The sequence below is a fragment of the Cyprinodon variegatus genome, unplaced genomic scaffold (assembly GCF_000732505.1).
Source record: "Cyprinodon variegatus isolate N-32 unplaced genomic scaffold, C_variegatus-1.0 Scaffold278, whole genome shotgun sequence".
NCBI classification, from domain to species: Eukaryota; Metazoa; Chordata; class Actinopteri; order Cyprinodontiformes; family Cyprinodontidae; genus Cyprinodon; species Cyprinodon variegatus.
This window is the reverse complement of record NW_015150731.1, coordinates 173,216-187,504: the sequence shown is the minus strand read 5'-3', so window position 1 is coordinate 187,504 and position 14,289 is coordinate 173,216. Positions and strand designations below refer to the sequence as shown.

Below are 14,289 nucleotides of genomic sequence, written 5' to 3'. Positions count from 1 at the left end.
TTTATATCCATTGAGATAGCCTACTGTTTGTTCAGATTAATCACTGCTAACTTTGCCAAAACATTCCTGTACTTCCTTGGCTGACCTTTATCTCTAATAATTCACCTCCCACCTTCATGGTTAAATTCCTAAGTTTTTCTCATTATGTCAGCCCCTCCTCAGCGCGCCTCTCATTGGCTGCTGGCTCCCTCCGTCAGTCAACAGGGGGTAACAGGAGGCGGATACGGAGCTTTCAGCTGGTGGGGGCCGCGCAGAGCTCCAGGTTCCTTGATAGAGAGCAGCAGCAGCTGGAGCACAGCAGCGAGCCGCGCCTTTTTGCTCCTCCTTTGTGGATCTCTGTGCTCAGGTAACTCATGCTGAAACTACCGGAAGCAGCCTAGGAAGTACCAGTAGGGAGGACTGAGACTTTTTCACCGCTTTATTTATTTTAAGGGGGGAACGAGAAGAAGCGACTGGCACTGAGCCGCTGCGTAAAACCCTCCGACCAAGCAGAGCGTCTTTGTTTGTTTGCAGCGCGCAGGTGATTTCTGATGTAGATGCATTAGTGTTTAATGATTGGATAAAGCCTACATGAAGGACAACTTTATACCCCAGTGGGAAAAGGTGAGTTGGTTAATGTTTTTTTTTTTTTTATTCCCCCCTGTCTGCAATGTGTTTTAACTGAAGGGAAAAGCCTTAAAAGCGCAGAGCGCGCAGAGACCGTTTTATAGCGTCTGAAGGTCGAAGTGCGGAACTTGGAATAACTCTAGACTCACTACAGCCTTAAAGTCTCCGACACTGTTTAATCAACATCCACTTTTATTTTTTTTACTTCCTATTCAAGCCATCTAAGGCAACTTTGTCCTGTTTTACGCGGAAAAAAGAAAAAAAATCTTATCTACTGAGATAAGATCCTGTCATTTTTGTTTCTTCCTTTTCCCGGATGACTCATTTGCACATTCCGACAAAAGACAAGATAGAGAGCATGCATTTTGTTAATGAGACTATAAAAAAATAGAATTTGAGAGAGGTATTAATTAAGTAAGCTTTATTATTGTAAAAAAGAATCCCACTCCAATAGGATTAGATACCCCATGTATTTATTATTCCTAGAGGTTTTTATTTGGATTTAACTGAAATGTGTCTGTCAAATCAACCATCTGGACTTATATTATTGTTGTTGTTTTTTTGATGATCAGTAATTGTTGTCATATATTTGCTTGAGAAAAGGAGAATTTTTAGCCAGCCTTGCAGAAAATGAAGTGGTACTTTCTCGTTTATTACATGCCTAAAACTTAATTGATGTCTTCTATAAGTGGATCAACATTTTTGGTTTTCAGATGAATACCACACACATAAATGTATGGGCTGGTGGTTTGGTTACCAACATTAAAACAACCTTCCCATCTGCCTGATGCTATTCAGTTGGTATCACCATGTGACTCTGCAGCAGTGTTTCTGTCAGGGGGGATCTTCTTTTCTTTTTTTTTTTTTTTTTGCAACAGATTCATCAACTCTTTTAAAAGGCTGAAAAGAAATGTATAAATTAAACTTGATTTTGTAATTTTATTTACAAAGAGCACACTTTTGTGGTACAATTTTAATTATTTTACAGTTTTAGCCTCTTTGTACAATTGAAAAGAAAATATGCCTCTAATTTTTGTGTGATATCATTTAGGTGCTAATTGAGTTGCCATGGCGCTCTTGTTTGGGTGCTAAAGCTTTGATGTAGATGCATGTGGTTTAAAGGACTCATTAAATCCCACCTTTTTCTGTATAAAATATTCAGTTGTGGTCTATATGAAGTGAAAACGCAATGCTTTGGTTTTTTGTTAATGCACCTCCTCAGATATTTATTTCTGTACGTTTTCTAATTCACCTTGTTTTGCTGTAGCCTCCTTAAATCAAAAGCAGGAATCTTAAACCCGGTCCAGGTTATGGACTATTCTACTCTGACCAGGTCAGCCTTATTTGTACTTTAGTAACAGAGATGAAATAAAAATCCATTTAAAGATGTTAACAACAGACAAGTTTTCTAATCAGCCTCGCATTTTGGGACCAAAGTCTCACCCTGAGCAAGATTCAAAGAAAAAATTAAATCTGAATGTGGTGTTTTACCTTTCTCCAATCAAACAAACAAAAAAAAAAAATCTTCAAAAACAGGGAAATCTTGGGAAATTAAAAGTAGCGAAAAAAATTCTGCCAACTGTATGCTTTTTAAAATTTAAATACTAACACAATATGACTGAACACTTATTAAGAAATTGTCATTCCTCTCCAAAGTTTTTTGGGTATTATAGCCTATATTTGCACTATTAGCCAGGTTTCTCAAAACAGTTTCATTATAGGTCCATAGCAACAACAAAGATTCTTAAACACATCTTTTATAAAATACCTCTACTTAGTTCACAAGTTAATGAAGCAGCAAGAACATCACTGGATGTATTTGGGTCAAGAGTTCAGTAAGACAAAAATAGCAACCAGACATTTTGCTAAAGTGTTTGCGTAACCTTTTTATTTAAAACCTAGAGAAAGGTTTTGTCCTTAAGGACCTTAAAGCAAACACTTATATTCATCTGCTTGTTACCTTGGCAACCAACTAGGACTACAAAATAATGCAGAAGAGAAAAAAAAGTCAGGTTTATTAAATTGTAAACCATTAGTCTATGGGGGGGGCATGCAAACAAACTCTATGCAGAAAGACCGGGAATCGAACCCGGAACTTTCTTGCTGTGCTACCCAGTGCTACCCACTACTCCAGTGTGCAGCCCTAAAGACTCCAAGTACACAAAAACATTTAGATAAAAAGTGGATTTTGATGGCATGCCTACTTTAAATCTTATTTTAAATTCAGAAAGATGCTGCTTTATGCCGCACTGAGTTTTATTGTCGAAGTCCGTTTGTGCTACTCGTTGGTGGGGCTGTAAACTTGTCATAAAAGTTTTTCGATTGTCCTGGAACATTTTAAGCACTTGGTTAAGAAAAGAAAAAAAAAGTTTAGTAATGGAAATCTTTGAAACACTTGAAAATAGTACACTAGCCAACTTTTAGCTAACAAAAGTGAGAGCATTGGCACCAGCTTTGCACTCTCTCCTATTCTACGCTGAATTGAAAAGCTACTGGGTCTGCCTTTGATTTTGTCTAGTTTTAAATCAAAAATACTTTTGACTAAAGTTGGGTTGAAAATTCTGGTTCTGAAAAAAACTCCTGGAGCTCCTCTTTTATTAACGAAAGTACAAAATAAATCCTGTTCAATACTTTTCTGGTGTCTAGACCACCTGGACTTATCAAAACTGGACTGAATTATCTGCAGTGAATATAAGGCTGGGTGATATGGCAAAAAAATCAAATCTCCAATAAAAATAGAAATAAACTACCAAATCCGATTAATCAATTTTTTTTCTACCTTAAGTATAATAAAATAAAAATGACAAATCGCATATCTCTTTCAAAAACTGGCTTTCTTTTTTCAATCCTCTCCTTAAAAAGTGAAACGTTTTTTAAAACAATGTTTCACAAAAAACAATGAGTGTAAGAAACAAAATGTTTGCAGCCAGTGGTGTTACACAGTCCCAGAGGTTATAACTTATAAGAACCCATCTAAGAACAGAAAGCGATGAACTCATGTCACCCGGTGCAATGGAAGCCCAAGAAGTGGATTAGAAATTAATCGATTCTAATCTATCTCAATTAATTGACTTTTTTGTTTGTAAAATGTTTATCAGCTGTAACTAATCATATAACAGTAACAGATATATATAGTCAGAGCCCTGTCTCGTTCTGTTGTGCTCAGTATTGTCTTGTTTAAGGGACTAAATACATGATAATTGGGAATAATCTTGTTAGTTTTACAGTTTGTTACAAAACTGCTTATGGTACAGAGCTTTTGCAACATTTTTTCTCTTAAAAGCGTTGAATTTATGGCCCAGAGATAATCCCCATAAACACTTTGTTTTTGCGGCATAGCGTCACCCCCAAATCCAAAGAGCAGTCCCACTTTTACAAATGGAGATCCTTGGGCTTAGATGATCTGACTTATTCCAGCCACACTAAACTCAGTGGCGAACCGCTGCAGTGCAGGCTGGACAACGAGGCCTAAAGAACCAGATCAGATGAGACTGTTGGGTAATACAGACACCCTCTCTCAATTACAGCCCCTGCATAGAACATACAGGGGTTATTTGGCCCTTATTAGGAGCTAATATACCTCTGGGGATACATTGTTAGATCTAAAAAATTCTTGTGAACTGCAGAGGATAGGAACACAATCAAAATGAAAGTATGTCGTAATCATTTGCTATTTTTTTCCTGTAATTTATCAGATAGAAATGAGCACCGTGCTGTAGATTGTCACTGCAAGTAAAAAAACAAACAAACACCTCATCAGATACCAGACTCTTGTAAAGATAAGCAAATGTCTCATCTTACAAATGAGTCAAACAGAACTGACTGTTTCTTGCATTGCATTGCTCGCTGCAGCTCTTCTGTTACAGAGGGGAGGAGGGAGTTCAGGCCTGGGTGTGGTTCCCCTCTTAATGACTGGTTTGCTTTCAAACTGGTGTTTACTGATCCAACCTGTTTCATTCACTCACAAATACAGGCACGTGATCCATAAAAAAAAAAAACGCATAGCCATGCAAATCCTCGGAGCCACGTAAGTGTGGAGGAGACGACACAGAACTCTGTGTGGCCAACAATTTGAAACCCATCTACAATACTTCAGTGTGCTGCAGTTAGACCTATCATTATCGGTTATGTATATATAACTAAATGTACATGGTTTTTCCTTTTAACTTGAATATTTATTTTCTGTTGCTCTTGTTGTTTTATTGGATTTAGTGACGACACAAATCATTGCAACAGGGCAAAGTGTAGGGGACAGGAAACGGAGAGGATATCTCAAGTTGGGGGTTGTGAGGTATTTGCTTTGTGACCCCCTGTTTATTTTCTTCCCCAGTAAAGATTCTCATTCTTGAGGAGTGGACTTCTGTGCCATTTCTGAGGAGACTATAGATCAGTTTCATGTCCTGCTGTTGAGCTAAAAGATTCACGGCTTTGTTTAAACTCTGTGTTCTTAGGATCCTCCTTTATTTGTGAATCTCTCTTGTATTTATACCAGCTAATTAAAAAAGGCCCAAATGGGATTTTATTGCATTTCATTTTCTATTATGCAATTATGGCTGAAAAATCAATCACGATATAAGCCTAATGGCATTCCTAAAAATGATTTATGGTTCTGGATCAGAGTTCCATTGAAAAATTTGATCCAATTTATTTCCCACTGATATTGATCCCATGTCTATTGTGTTACACACTGTCTGGGAGTTATTGTTCAGACCTAGTCTGACTTAAATCAGACTGATGTGATCTCCATAGTTATGGCGTTTTAGTTTCCATCATGTCAATGCTCGTATTCTCCATTTTTAGAGTATCACCACTACTGTCATAGTCTCAAAACCATAGCAATAAGAAAAAACACTGTTCTGTTTTTATTTGGACATATAAAAATGAATCTTATAAAAAAATAAAAAGAAGTAATTACTGCGAATGCGTACACAATAAATAACTGCTATTATTCCAAGCAAATAGTTAAACTACTGAATGTAGTTAATTATGGTTATGTTACCCAAACTTTCTAATTAAGGGGGGCATTACAGTTTAAATTTCCTATTAAATGGTTAATAATTTAATCTTCCAAGTTCAAATAGATTGCAACATTTCCTTCGTGGGTAAAAGAAGCTGGAGATCTTGAAACCAGAGGGAAATTAGAACCCCATCCACATGGAGATGAGATTAGGTGGAACTGCAAAGATATTTAGTCATTTTAGCTCTGTGTCCAAACGGAGATAATTTTTGATACAGTGGAGAAAAAAAACTCCATGGCCTCATACCCAGTGTTTTTTTTTCTGTAGGTGCCAAATATATGCACTGGTGCTGTTTTGAGTCGTTTAATACAATGTAATGTGTTTGTCTCAGTGTGAACAATGCTTAAATGTTATTTATATACTTTTTTTATAGACTTGTTATACATGTTGATAGCTGTTGACAGGAAGGATCGTTTGTAGATATCCATCTCTCAGCAGATCTGGCGAAGCCTCTAATGTTCAACAGTCGTCTGAAGAAAATGCTTAGGTTTATCCATATTGTTCTTCTTTTTATAAGTTATTTTTTTTCAACAAACTACACCTTTGTCTAAATGACAGGGGGTTTGTTGAAGCAGGTGTATGATGGCATCATCAACTCCACAGCAATAAGCAAACTGATAGCTGCTTGTTTGCTTGCTGTGGGGAACCAACAGAAGCCTTTCTAGGACCTTCATGATGTGGGATGTCAGGGCAACAGCTCTATAGTTAATAAGGACTGTTGGTTGAGTTTTCTTTGGTACTGGAACAAGTCAAGAGGTCTTCCACATCACTGGGACTGTCCCCAGGGTCAGACTAAGGTTGATGAAGTGCTGTAGAATCCCAGAGCTGCTCTGCACAGGCTTCAGGACTTTGGGGCTGACACCATCAGGACCTGGTGACTTATTATGATTCAGTCTCCCCAGCTGCCTCTTCACTTGACTAAGAGACAGACTTGTTAAAGCTAGAGGGAGCAGCACCATCTTCTGATGTGGTTAAGAATACCGTACTTGTATAGAAATAAGATGCTCTACGACAGAGCTGCAAGATGAATGATTTGAGGTGTAATGGAGAAACTGTAAGCAGGTTCCAAACTGAACCTAATTAAAGTTCAATTAGGTAAGAATATGTTTGTTTTTTTGGCTTTCCCAGACTTTCATTTTTCAGATTCTCCTTCTGTTTGAAGCTTATGATCCTCTTCATCATTGACTTTACCCTCTTCCTGAAGGACCATGTTGTTCTTTTCTAACAGTTCCTGCAGATTACTGGTGATCCGTGGTTCTTTACTGGAGAAGCATTTTACTGTTGTGCTAGGGATGATGTTCTCTGCATAGAAATTGGTATAATCCGTCACAAACTCAGTCATTGCATTGATGCCGTCTCCATCTGGCTGACACGTTGCATTGAGTTTTTTTTCAGCTTTTGAGATGTTAATCAGCTGCTCCTGCAGCCACCTGTTATGGTTGCTGTGATTGTGAATATCAACAAATCTCCCAAAATGAAAAAAAATGACCAAAAATCCATCAGCTTGACAGCATCCTAAAGTAAAGGACCAAAATATAAGAAAAAAGAAAGCTTGAGTTCTTTTGATTCTGATCTTCTTTTCAAATTTAGCAGAACCACTCTAGCATGCAGCCCTCTTAAGCTGTGCAATTCTGAAATGAAGATGCCTGCAGGGCTTTTCTCAATTTGCACCCCCTATTATTCCTCTCACATGCATAAACCTGAGAAAAACTGTGCCTCATTTCTGCTCTATCTACATGTAATTTCACCTGGTCACATTTCTTTTTTTTAAATTACGGTATACATATACCAATTCCTTTGCTTTTGGATGAACGCTACACTAGTAGACATAAATAAACTAATTTTCTTCTTCAGTAGATCTAATGCTAAAGATATTACAGGGGTTTTCGTTTGGTGTTGTGACACTTTACCAACCTTACCTGTAGTACGTGACTCCGGGAAATACATCAGCATACCTTTGTAGAATATGTACAGACATGATGTGCTTTTGTACACTGCCTTCAAAATGAAACAGGATCACTGGAACAGCAGATGACATCAGAGCTACTGGCTGACACACCCATTGCTATTAGCAATGCATTGCTTACTAAACTTCAGCTGATAGAAGTATTTCTATGAATGCAGTAATACAATAAGAAAGGCTAAATGCCTGCAGCAGCTGTGAAGAGAAGCGCTTACAGAAAATAGGTTTAGGCTGATTTGTTTTGGGGTTTAGGGTTAGCAAATGGCCAGAAATAAATAAAGGGAACACACTGACCCAGTTTCAGTCTTTGCTGGCCTGCCTAACTTGTTTCAAAAGTGGTGGGCACCCCCTGCCTGGTGGGGGACAATGTCATTGTGAAAGTGTGTGACAGAAAATGAGTAAATGACCCATTTGGAGAGGTATTAAAAATAATCTTAATGTGGAATTGAAATGATTAAACATAAAGTGATTACATTATCAAGGTTGCATTTTTTTTATTTAAAGAAGATTGTAGTTTATTTTATTGCAGTTTATGATTTACTGCAGTTGACTTTTCTTTCTTAATCTATTGAAAAGGTTAGTTGGGTTGCAGAGAGCTTGGGTGGCTGGGGGGCTTAAAAAAACAGTTTTAGAACGTAGCTTTTTTTATTCTTTCTCTTTTATTATTTGAAGAGGAGTCAATATCTCTCCTTAACATGCAAAATAACAGACACAGTCTTCTGCAGTCCGATGCAGCAATGCTGCTGCATTTAATAGGGTAGGAGAAAAAATATTCAGACCATTGTTTGGTTCTGCACGAGAGATCAGTCATTTGGAAATCCATCAGAACCTTCCTTAGGACTTGCCACCTACCTTCAAAGTTTACACTCTCAGTCTGATGGCAGGAGTTCATATAAACTGAGTGTGAGCACACGTGACTTAGTGTGAGTTTGTGTCAGTGACCTAGCTTTCAAGAGGGCGGGGCGTGCAGGCGGTCTTGTTGGCAGACCGCTCAAACTAGATACACACTCTATAACAAGCATGCACACCCATCACTGTCAAACCAACATGCTTTCATTGACTGAACCAAGGTCCTCCAACATACATGTTTTCACTTACATGTTGAAAAAACTAAGTTGAAAAGCACAGTATCAACACCAGTTGCTCTCATTATGGCTGGGCATACACTGTACAATATTTTTTCAATTGTTGTTCTCAGCTGTAGCTCAAACTGCAGGATAAAATCGCGGGGTTTAAAGGTTCAGAGCTAACAATGTGACGTATGTTCTTACGCTATGAGGCCTGACGCTTTGATGCGATCTAACTGCTCACACTGTACGTCCAAAAACCACATGTCAGACTCTGCACCAAGAGATGGCGCTGGTTGGACCCGTCAATCTGGAAGAAGAAGAACTCCTGTGTTTGCACATGTGTAGTGTGTGAGGTTTTGGTAAATAGGTTCGTAGACACTCGAGGCCATTATGTCTCTTTGTTGCTCTTTTATCCATGGTTGTGCTGATGACTGCATTTAGCTGAAATCCATCCCCTTTGCCTGTATTAAAGAAAGAAGAAAAGATCCGAAGTCTTGTTGCTTTTATTAACTGTTTCTACTACTAAAGTAATATAGGACTGGTTATAAAAGTAGTTAGTAGTAATCAGCTGTCTTATAAACCTTATTTGTCTGTATTTTTATAAAGGAGATCACACACAGATAGAATCTGTATACTGGCAACTGTTAGTACTTTCTAAACGTTATACAATTTCAAAGTATTTAAATTCAAACGTAATTTGCAAAATATCTTAAACATCATTTCCATTATGTATCTTTATGTAGGTGTGCTATGTATGTGCTATATCTGTATGTAGGTTTTCTACATCATAAGTGTATGTCTTTTTATTTGTATAATTCTGGAAACGTGTGCAGCTGTGTTTCAGCCAGCTGTGTGCAGCCACAGGTCTGGGCAGGATCAGCCGAAGAAAACGACTCTGAACTTACTCTGACATTCCTTAAAAAAAGACCTCAAAACCATGGTCGTGTTGGCAACCGTAATTTCGTCAATTGTAGGTATTTTAATCAGACAACTGTTAAAATTACGTAGAGTAGCTGGGGGTGTGGTGGAGGTGAGGGGTTTAACTCCTGGCCCTTTGACCTCAGTGACCCTATCTAAGATAAGCGGAAAATGGTGGGAGGATAATGGGCTGCATCAAAGTGAAAAGTAGATCTGGCCCTGTGGCTCTCTGAGACATCTAATGACCCACTGCAGGGGTCTGCAACCTTTTCTATTCAAAGAGACACTTTTATTATCACGGCCTGGTACTAAATAAGAATTTGACAAAAAAAAATAAAGAAAACTCTACAAATAATGAAAACCGAAAAAGATTTTCAATTATCATTTAAACCTTTAAAAAAAGTGGAAAATATAAACCTATTTAGTAGAATGAGGCAAACTGAGTAAGCAATAGAAATGAAAGATGAATTTTAATTTGCCCATCTACATATAAAAGTACATGGTGAAAGCTCATGAAGGCATCAAGCTCAAGCACAAAAAGGCATTGTACCATTTGGTACCTTGCTGTTATGGATCATGCATCAAAACACTCAGAAGGACCCTTTCTTTTTCCTTAGTCATTAAAAGGATTTTGTATTCAAAATATAATTCATAAGTTCTCATTATGTATTTGTTAGACTAAAAGGGCTTAAAGAGCCACTTGTGGCTCTGGAACAACAGGCTGCAGATCCTGACCTAGGCCTTAGTATGAGGTTAGAAATGAACTGAACAGTCAATTTAATAATTTTTATTTAGGCTGGTTATGATTGGAGAATTGTAAAGTGTTTGAGAAGATCTTTGTTGGTAACGTGTTTTTTGTTTTTTTTTTTTAAATCAAACTGTTATAATCAATGAAGACATTTACATGAATACTATTTTGCTTTGCAGACTGAATGTTATCAAAGCTGTCTGTGAGCAATTTGCCCCCATGTAATGTACAACATGGTTACCAAACACCTATAGATGGTTAACATTTTGAATTAGTTCCCTCTTCAGCCTGACTTAGAGTTTTTGTTTTTGCACACGTTGAAAACAGTGTGTCAGGAGATTGGTGTCCATGACCTATCTTTCCTGGTTATGGTGCTGCCATGGATAAAGGAGGTAGAGAAAAGATAAGACAGCTGCTATGAAGGATGTCGAAGAAGACTAAAGTAACATTAGTTTATCGGCCAAGGAGAAGGTTATCTAGAAGGGCAAGAAGTATTAGGTTTATAGTGATATTGGAAAATGTTCCTAAAAAATCTGCAAAAAACAACTGTGAATTGTCTGCAGATGCATGATGTAGAATATCTTCATTTTTTGGCCACAGAAATGGACAAATTCTTAATAGAGCATCAGTGTTTATTGATCAGAGAGTTTATGATCTTAAGTAAATTTTATGAACCAAACTTCAGGTAGTGCGCAAGTTCAGCCTAACCTTTACACAGAAGACGTAGTTGCCTTATAAAAGTATTCACTCCTCTCAGATTTTCACCCTTATGCACTTTTTAAAAAGTTTGTTTTCCATTATGAGATGGACCAAAGTGTGTATATTTGTGAAATAACAGGAAAATTCAGAGATGGTAATTGGTAAACAGGGGGGCAGTTTTGTTCTGAGAAATCCTTGTTTTTTTTTAAGACTAAAGCAAGCAATTGATTGTCTGTGAGGAAGTTAAAGAATCAGAAACAGGTTTGTTAGAGAGCTTTGCGAGGACAATGGAAGGAATTTTACTTCCGTTTTAAGTGTTCACACGACACAGACATGGAGTAGTAATAAACAGGAAATGAAACAGATGACTAATGTAACATGTATACAGTTATTTTATATCTGGATTGAAGGTAACACCGCAGGTTCTGTTAGTTAAATTAATCATGTTGCAATGTGTTCATTATGTGTAAGTGACAGCCTGAAAGCAAGAAACGATCTCTGTGATGACTGGTGCTTGCACACGCTGCTCTCTAGTGATCTGACCTGACCCTAACCCTGTAGAGCTCCTGGATGGAGGGAGGTCATCCCTGATTATCCTCTCTGCAGACCTGATTGTTTTAAGTCCTGCGTTTAGTTTTATATACTTACAGTAATGGATAAATGTGGAATACACCAAAAATTAGGCAGACTGAAAGTAGATTAACAGCTTCTTTTAAAAAAATGCCCCTCTTAATTTGCCACAAGAAGTACTGTCTCTGCTGGGCCTTGTTCTGTAGAGCCTCTGTGTGTGAGGAACATCTAAGGCCCTCACACATATGTTGTGTAAAAGGGTAAGTGTAATTTTAACAACTATCAATGTAACCAGTTTTTGTTATGCTGTGCTGGACAGAACCGTGTGGTGGGGAGCCCACATGTCAGTCAAAGGGCTAATATGTACTGTTATCTACTTTTGAGGACCCTGTAAATTTAAATACCCTACTAAAGGCTGGACTTGGAAGAAAAATAATAACCTTGAGGTATATGATAGACTTACTCACTTTGAACTTTTTTGAAATTTTAGTTAAAAAAATTGTAACGTAAAATTCCATAGCATCTTTGGTACATCTTTATTGGATTATTGACTTAAATGTTTAAATAGTTTGCTGCACTTTTCTCTTTTTGTCCCTCAACTTTTAGTGCTGCCTTGTGAAAACGCTTTAAAATGTAGTGTTGCTCATGGCAACTATGATGGATGATTAACCTTTCTGGGGCACCTGCCGGAGCCACAGAAAGTTTCACTCTCTGAGGTTTCAGTACCACAGAATCTTTTTTTTTTTCAATACTAATTTATACTTAAAAAAAACCCAACAACTTATGATCAAACTTAAATGTAATACTCAGGCTGTTGAGATTGTCAATCAGCATCACTTTAATGCATGTAATGGCTTGGCCTTAAATATATTTTTTGTAAACCTTAATTTCTTCTTCCGCCTTTTGGTTCTTGCTCTTACCATATGAAAGTAACAGTGCTTTTTATGATCAAAGCTATTGTGTGGTTGGTTCAGTTCTGCTAAATGTAGAAATGGTTTTAAACACTGCTAATGGCCTTATGAAAGGAGCCCCTTGTGTTATTTCATCTATAAGTTCACAAAGACCAAACTTCTAAAATCCATTTTTTTGACTCTGTATCCACAAAACATGTCAAGTGGTGATGTCCATCTGTATGAATGTTTCTTTGAGGTGGATTTTAAGGGTATTAGAAATTAAAATGCAATCACATTCTCTGGTGCAGACTGTTTTCTTGTTCTCTATATTTTCTTTTTCTTAATTTTGTGAAGCTTTTGTCTTGATCTTTATAACTAATGTTTAATTATTCATTTCGCCCCATTACTGGTGGAATCCCCAAAGGATTACCTTTTGTCTTGGATTAAAAAAATAAAGCATGAGCTGGATTAGAATTAGTGGGAGGTATAAACTGAAATTAGGATTTGTTTATTGCAGACATGCTAAGTGCTTCCTTTTCATTTGCAAAGGCAAGTTCGTAAATGCTTGCTCTTTTACAAGAAGTTGAAAAGGTAGTGGTTTGGTTGTGGTGAATTGGCAGCTGGTACACAGTCTTACAGTCTTTCACTTTGTGGGCTGCGAATGTGTTCTGACTTTAGTTTCACTGACGGAAAGAACAAGACTTTGCATTTTGTTTCAGGTGCTGCACATTTTTTAGCATTTTCCTGTTGTGCAACTGCAGGCATTTGCATAGTTGGTTATCTTGTTCATTTCTTTGCTAAGCTGCTGCTCATTTACTGTCTGAAAGCTGTACAAAACAAAATTTCGTTTTGTATACACTATGTGTATACAAGATGAAAAGGTTTAAAATTTAGGTTTTCTTGCATTTGCTTTGATACCCACAGACTCTAATAATCTATTATACAGCAAATCTTTGATCTATGGGGCACATTTACACTAGGTAGAAGCACTTTCTTAATGCATACAGTGGTGTAAGTTAAGCAGTGTGAACTGTTAAATTCTTGCAGTAAAGATACACAAAGTATTCTTGATTGTAGAATTAGAAAGTTCTCATATTAAATGGTCTAGACCAGGGGTCTTCAACATTTTCCAGGCCAAGGACCCCCAAATTGATGGCGAGATGGAGCAGGGACCCCCTGATTATATATGTTGTATGAAATTGTTTTAAATCAAACTGGTCCTATAGTCACTCTATTAGAGATGGAGTAATGTAACGAAACTAATTTTGCCCTAGGATTATTAAAGTATTTCTGATTCTGATTCCTCGTTAATAGGACAAGTGTTGTGAATGATACGGTGCCCAGCTTGAAAGCTCTTGTGTGTCACTAAATGTGTGCATTTTAAGACTGAAAGACATCTTCTGGCTTCATTTATCTGTTTACTTCAGTGTGTTTAATTCAGTTTGTGTATTTGAAGACATTTCAATTAGTGGAAAAAATTGCAGGTGGGAATATAAAAATATAAAAAAAAAAGTCTAATCAACCAAAACCTTTGCGACCCCCATGCATTACCTCCGTGGACCCCCTAGGGGTCGCGGAACCCCTGTTGAAGACCTCTTGTCTAGACTATTGGAGTATAAAAATCACACCATAAGTAAGCTCTACCAACTTATGTCGATAGCGGCAATCTTCAATGTGGGTGCCGTTATAACAGGAAAAGGCTTCACTTTTTAATGTCTGCAGTACAAGCTAAGAGAACAACAGTTTACTGATAACTTGCTGAATGGATTGTAGTAAAGTTTCTTTGTTTCGAAGCTTTCAACCT

At 37.4% G+C, this 14,289-nt stretch overlaps 1 protein-coding gene across 2 annotated transcripts in view; it reads left to right on the top strand.

Annotated features, from left to right (window-relative positions):
- Nucleotides 1-205: 205 nt before the first annotated feature.
- The window catches only part of LOC107090067 (lysophosphatidic acid receptor 2-like), a 43,250-nt gene continuing 29,166 nt past the window's right edge, over nt 206-14,289 (top strand). Inside the window, exons 1-2 of one of the 2 annotated variants that reach the window (XM_015383229.1) lie at nt 206-346; nt 433-603. The gene's annotated coding sequence lies outside the window, so the exon portion shown is untranslated. Of the gene's footprint in view, nt 604-14,289 lie in introns of both variants that reach the window. The other variant, XM_015383228.1, reaches the window with a different exon arrangement.